The 7,228-nt window shown below is 37.3% G+C and overlaps 1 protein-coding gene across 1 annotated transcript in view; it reads left to right on the forward strand.

Annotated features, from left to right (window-relative positions):
* The first annotated feature begins 740 nt into the window (after positions 1 to 740).
* The window catches only part of osgin2 (oxidative stress induced growth inhibitor family member 2), a 63,061-nt gene continuing 56,573 nt past the window's right edge, over positions 741 to 7,228 (forward strand). Inside the window, exon 1 of the mRNA XM_028817148.2 lies at positions 741 to 991. The gene's annotated coding sequence lies outside the window, so the exon portion shown is untranslated. The remainder of the gene's footprint in view (positions 992 to 7,228) is intronic.

Below are 7,228 nucleotides of genomic sequence, written 5' to 3' on the forward strand. Positions count from 1 at the left end.
CAGCCTTCTAAGGAAGTATAGTCGGCTCTTTCCTCTCTTGAACAGAGCATCAGTATTGGCAGTCCAGTCCAATTTATCATCCAGCTGCACTCCCAGGTATTTATAGGTCTGCACCTTCTGCACACAGTCACCTCTGATGATTACGAGGTCCAGGAGTGGCCTGGGCCTCCTAAAATCCACCACCAGCTCCTTGGTTTTGCTGGTGTTCAGGTGTAGGTGGTTTGAGTCGGTTTTGATTACTTCATGTGATTTTTTTTTTTTTTTTACATATTTTCGGCACTGAATTTAAAAAACGAGAACTGTTCCTCCCCATCATGTACTGTAAGATTTTTTCACAAAACACATTTTTTAGCAGTCAATGCAACAGTCAATCTTTTACTGCAATCTAACACGAACAAGGCTTTTCTGAAGTGATTCTTAGGTGCACTACAGGCAGCCACTATGTTAATGATGCTTTGTAGGACTTGGGATCAAACAAAGCATTCCCAAAAAGTTTTGTTCCACAGCAGTAACGGATTGAAAGATTCACGAATATTAGTGACGATAGTAGAAATTACAGCGAACATGTTTGCCAGTATTAAGTGTTGCACATATTGGAACCTACGTTTTGTAGCTTTTATGTGTCATTCATCGGCAAGAGTTTTAAAAACTTGCAGCCCTTGCTTGCCGCTCTCCTCCACCGCCGCTTTTAGAGGGAATGCGTCTCGGTGGGCTTTCTGCTCATCTCAGAAGCCAGCCATCCACTCGGCTGTGGGGCTTCAAATGCAGCCGTTGTGCCTAACACGCGCTCACGCAAACTGGGAGCGGCAACCAACAGAGTGCGCCTCGATGGAGTATCAGTCCCTGTCAAGGAGAGCTCCGCTCTTCCGCCGCCTGACTTCCAAAAAGAACCTCCCACTGCTGGCCGTATGTATTTATACATCTTGGGGATGTGAGATGCGAGGCTTACTGCGGCAAGCGACCCTCTCTCTCTCTTCGTTACGATGCTGAGGTAAGTGGGTACGAGCGCTGTCCGGTCTCTGCAGCAGGTGAGGCCGCAGCCCTGATGTCATCCTGTCACTTTTAATTGTAAACCTGTGATGACGCATTCAGTGTGCTAGACTGTTACCTTAAATCGCGCCCGCGTTTCACACAATATACTGGGCTTTCGTATCACAAAGCAGTGAGTGCTTGGCTGATGTCTGCGTGATGCTGTACGTGATCACGACTGCGTGCCTCTCATATCGTTTCATTGTTCAAAAATAAAAGCTGCACTTGCTCTTTATAAGTGTACTTATATGATGACGTGTAGACCGAAAAAGGACTACTTAAATACCGCATCTATGATTTCGCCTGTCTTTGCTGGACACTAATTTCAATCGAGATGACGAGCATTATAGTACTCCGGGTTGGGGTTGGGTGGAAGTAGTGGGGCATCAAGTTATGTTACCGTTGTTGGGCGTCTGTGTACACCGTGAAATTAAGGAGCAATCTTAAAAGTTGAAGACGTTTTGAGGCGAGGTAATGTGTGACCGTGGAAAGTCACGTGTGAAGGATTCGAATGTACTGCATAATGACACACGCTTTACTGTGTATTTCAATAAAAATTAATAACGATTTATGTTCAGGATTTATTACTAATTAACACTCATTGCGTCTATCACGTGTGTGCAGAGTGTAGTTGTGTATGTTTAGGAGGCAGGGATGAGTGGAGTGTTTCCACGGACCAGGAAAAGCGGATGGAAAGATAGGATGAGATAATACTGTAGCAAAGTCCTGGCTATCGCGTAGTAAAGTCAAAGAAAATTTACATGAACAGCCTGTCATTCTGGTTTGTGTACCAGGATTGTAATCGAACAACCTAATAGGTAATAATATCCCCGAGGTCGCGACAGTGAAATGGTGCAGTAATTTTATTATTGGAGCAACCATCTATTTGTCTTATGTAGTGCCTTTCATAGCGATCTTAAATATTGTATTTCATGTGTATCTGTCTTGTATACTTTTTCATAGCTGTCATACATAAGCTAATAGCAAGGCCGATATTTGGTATGGTACATAGCTCAAAGTGTTAAGTACAAAATTAAGAGTTTATTCCAAAGCTATACAGTATAACATACTTATCAGGCTACATCTGGATTGTGTGCAGTTATGCCTGAATGAAATAATGCTTCACTAAATTTCCCCTTGGGATTAATAAAGTATCTATCTATCTATCTATCTATCTATCTATCTATCTATCTATCTATCTATCTATCTATCTATCTATCTATCTATCTATCTATCTATCTATCTATCTATCTATTTTATAGTGTCTTTCACATCTATCTATCTATCTATCTATCTATCTATCTATCTATCTATCTATCTATCTATCTATCTATCTATCTATCTATCTATCTATCTATCTATCTATCTATCTATCTATCTAAAGAAGTTCCTGAGAAGAGCAGCTAGACTGATTCCATGACCTAAGAGAAAAGATTTAAAGTGCTGAATCATTTTGGTTTAAGAAAACTGAGAAGACTTGACTGAGTGTTGAAAATTATTAAATGAATTAATTTACTGCATTTCGGCTATGTTTGCAAATGACTTCTTCAACAAGAACACTGGAGCACAGTTTGCTGGTAAAGGGTAAACTGCAGAATCATTAGAAGGTTTTTCTTCACTCAGAGAATGTAAGGAATAAATTATCAAATGGGATAGTAGGAATAAGTACTTTTAAAACTTGACTGGGTGACATTTTGCTGAAGTCAGGTAATTAGGGATTGACAAGATACATTGGCTTGTTCTTTTTAATATCTATCTATCTATCTATCTATCTATCTATCTATCTATCTATCTATCTATCTATCTATCTATCTATCTATCTATCTATCTATCTATCGTCATGCCTTTCATCTCTGTATTTATCACATATATTCTAAATCATGTTCACAACTATCTGTTTTATGTAATGTGAATCATTTTTCTAAAACCATTTAATCGATTTACATTAAATTTAGGTTAGGTAACAATTTGAATTGTGTAAATAAAATGGGACAGCTTAGTTATTTTGAGACAGCTTAGCTATTATCTAAACAAACAGGCTTGATGGACTGAATGGTCTTTATCTATGTATCTGTCTATCTCAACCTGAAGGCTTGAAGAAAAGCATTGTGTAAATACTAATATAGATAGAATTTGACATATAAATTAAAGTTGGTAAAGTAGGGTGGCATGGTAGTGCAGTGGCTACAACTAGTTCCACAGATTTCTAAAGACCTGGGTTTCACTGACTGGGTTTTTTCAGGTACTCTTTCTTATGTTATTCCACAGATGTCTTTTTAGGTAAATTGGGAATTCCAAATTTGTGTGGTGGGACTGAATATGTGTTATAATTGATGACTATGCCATAGAGGGTTGATTTGTGCTGTGGGTGCAGTGCTACACAAATAGGCTCCAGCTCCTTTCAAACATGCAATAAAAAATGAAGGAAAGAATTGATCCTATCCAGTTCAAATGATCATTGTTTGTTTATGCAATGATATTGTTCAAAATGTGGCAGACCTAGATTGGATTTAAAAGCAAATACTGTATATTCCATACACTGTTTCTTTGTTCTTTTTATATTTGTAAAAGGACTATCTAGCAAGGGGGTGTAGTTGTCAGGCCACCATGGCGTTCTGGTGCTTTAAGGTTAATATTAGATCTGGAGTTTGATAGAGAACTGAAGCCACTATGGAGTGGTCTATTCTTTTATTCTTTTTGCATATGGAGGCTAGGGCTTGATCAACTATAGATGTTATTCTGAGGAGGTTTGAAGTGACCCCAGAAATGCTAACAGATGGATTTAAAAACCCCATCTGCTCATCAAACTGGTAAGTATGGAGTGAGGAAGTTAGGTGATAGCAGGTGTTTAACGCATAGGAGGAAGGAAGGCCAAAATAGGAAGGAGATGGTATGAGAGGTGTTGTGAAGGGATGTGTGGAGTAACAAGTGGTAGTTAAGTGCATTAGACTTCTAATGTGTTATATAAAGGTAGAATCCTGTCTAATTTGCTCATATCTGTTTATTCTGTCCACTTTTGTAATAAAAGGCACACATTTTTATTCCTCTCTGGACTTTTTTATGTCATTTTTTGCTTTCAGGTCAGCTAATGCATACCCCCATAAGCCACAACTATGTTTAATTATTGTGTGCTATGTGGGCTGTAAAGTGAAAATGTGCTTAATAAGAATGATTTGAATTAAATCAAGTAGTTTCAAACTGTTGTACTACTCTCAGAAGAGAGTGGCTATTTTCCCAAAATGCGAGTAATCTGAAAATCTTTCATTAAGACTTCAGTATACATGGCCACATTCTAAATTTTCAAGTTACAAATAGAATAAGACCATTTATTGTAAATAATACCACTTTGCTTGAACCTGTGTATTTAGCTGCATCCTGTTGTGGGTATCAAAATGAAAAGAGAAAGAATAACTTTAATTATCAGTTAAATGCTGAAATGGCAATAAGATCAGCAGGCAGGTTTGGGTTACTAGAAACTATGTTTGGGTTTTAGTACAACAGCAGGATAAAGCTGGAAGCAAGCAAACTGATAAAAGAGCTGCAACTGAGCATGTTAGGGGATACCTTTAATGCAGGAATCTTCAAAACAAATAATGCAGCAAGGCATAGATGAAAAGGTAAAAGAGGTAAGTATTTGGTCACTGGATAACTGTACTAAAATGCTCCTTCAGGTTTATAATGCGATGTCCCATTTGTTTAAAGAGTCTGAATAGCATACTGACCTTCGCCACAGAGTGGTGAAATATTTTACACTTGTCTCTCTTTGAATGAAAAATGTAAACAGCCAGAAAAGGAAAACAGTTGTGATGGAGTAGTACAGACGGTCAGCATGCCAGTGTGAAATTAAAAGGGGAAAAGAAATAAACATTGCGTAAAGGATTATTTAACAAATCAGTACGCGAGTGAAGGGATTTGTTTCTGTCACTGCACAATGGCACATTCATATCAGGAGTTTAAAAGGTTTGAGCCTCAATAAAGCACATTATAATTAGCTTTTGTGAAAGAGCGACGACTGAGTTAATGAACTTTAGCACAGCAAAATAAACTATGAGCATGTGAATCAAAAACAGTACTCTGTTTAATATGATCATGGCTGTGTGCTGGACAGCAACAATTTAATTCTGCACAGTACTAGGACAATGGAAAGCCAATAGCAGAAAGGAAAGCCTGAGAAGAGAAATGTGCTAGCAATGCAAGGGCAAAAAATAAACATGGTAGGGATACAGATTAGACACAATCACTATAAAGCACAAACTATACTCCGATATTTGACATAGGGATTTCTCACTGACATGCTGATAGACGTGAACCACTAATGTTACCTCGCAGTGAATTTGTATAGTAAGCTTCCCTTCATTGGATGGATTTCTGTAGTATTTCTGAAATGGTCTCTGTCTGAATCTGCTTGTCTGCCTATGTCTACCTCCTTCCTACCATGTTTTTAAAATTTCCTTCTACATGATGAATACATTGTTGAAACTGCTGTTGTCTTATATCATAGAAACTAACTGTGCTCTAAAGCTGTTCATCAGTACCTGGCACAGTTTGATTTTTGCCCATGGTCATTCGACTCCCATACAGTTTATACCCCCTTTAATTCATCCATTTTCAAAAGATACTTTATCCAGTTATAGAGTCAGAGCTGGAATCTGTTCCTAACAGTTCTGAGGGTCAAGTCAGAAAGCAGCGCTGGGTGGGACATCAGTTAATTGAAAGACGTGTTCATGCACACTCTCACACTGGGCCAGTTTAGAGGTGCAACCTAAAATACATGTTTTTGGGATGTGGATAGAAACGGGAATCTATACACATAGCACAATGTTCATATGCCTACAGACAATAACCAGGATTTCAACCAGATAGATAGATAGATAGATAGATAGATAGATAGATAGATAGATAGATAGATAGATAGATAGATAGATAGATAGATAGATAGATAGATAGATAGATCACTGGAGGTATGATGTAGCAGCTATAATTTATAGTAAATATAATGTTATTATTCATTCAATTGCATTTGCTTTTCAGAATAGAATGAACTGTCTAGGTGAATGTTTTCTAAACCTAACTACATTCCTCTTCATCAAATGTACTTTAAGCAGGTCCAGTAAAGCTAGAAGGGGTGCCAGAATTCATAATCTGTTTATGGGCTTGATGTGTTGGACCTTGGAGAGATGATCTATTATGATCACAATGTCTCCTAATATATTTTTGATTTCATTTAAACTGCAAAGGCAGATATGACTTGCCTGTTTTTTTCTTAGCAAGAACTTAATTAAAAATTAAGACAAACATGCAGTGAGAAAGATACTGGTAAATGTTTTGGGCTAAGTCTAAGCACTGAAAAAAACAAATAAATTGGCATATAAATACACAAGGCTCCTTAAAATGGTTACTGTCGCATGGCAACCAGTGTTACTTTTGGAATACTCGCACATAATGTAATCTTGTGGGATACACAAGAAACACATAATAAATGTGGCAAACAAAAAGTGCCAAATGAAACAAAGAGGTGTGTACAAATGAAAAAAATATCACTTAATTATATTGCATTCTATTTCCCTTCAATATTTTAGGTCATGTAACAGTAGAAGAAAATTAATATCCACTTTCATTTCAGTAAAATGACATGCAGTTATCCCTGACTTTTCCAATATCCATATTTGGAAAACAAAAAGTTCACACTATATTCTCTGACAGTTCACAAAGATTTGTCTTGCTGAGACCTCCAAAACACTTATGTTGTCATGGGTCCTAATAAATTCCATGTTATAAGAAAGAAGATAAGAAATGTTACAAATGAGACAAGACTATTCAGTTCTTCAAACTCATTTGGCTAATAGCTAAGTTCATTAAATGTCCAGATACTTTTAAAAGATGTTAAGGTTTCTCTTTCAGCTATATGTGTTGTCCTATAATGTTCACTGCTGTCCTTGAGTGTGTGATGCAATTCGCTATTTGATGAATATAATTTAAAGAATTTTTTTATGCCTTTTGAACATTTTGAAGGCTTAGGTCCTCAAGTTGTCTTTTCTATTCAAGACTAAAGAAGTTTAATTTACTTACCCTGTCAGAGCGGGACATGGACTACTCCTCAAATGCACCTAATTCCTCTTCTTGAGTTCAAGTTGATTACAGTCTGTATAGAGTGCATGGCTTATAACATTGCTGCTTCATTTACTTTAAACAGCGTGGC

Source organism: Erpetoichthys calabaricus, chromosome 13 (assembly GCF_900747795.2).
Source record: "Erpetoichthys calabaricus chromosome 13, fErpCal1.3, whole genome shotgun sequence".
Lineage (NCBI taxonomy): Eukaryota > Metazoa > Chordata > Cladistia > Polypteriformes > Polypteridae > Erpetoichthys > Erpetoichthys calabaricus.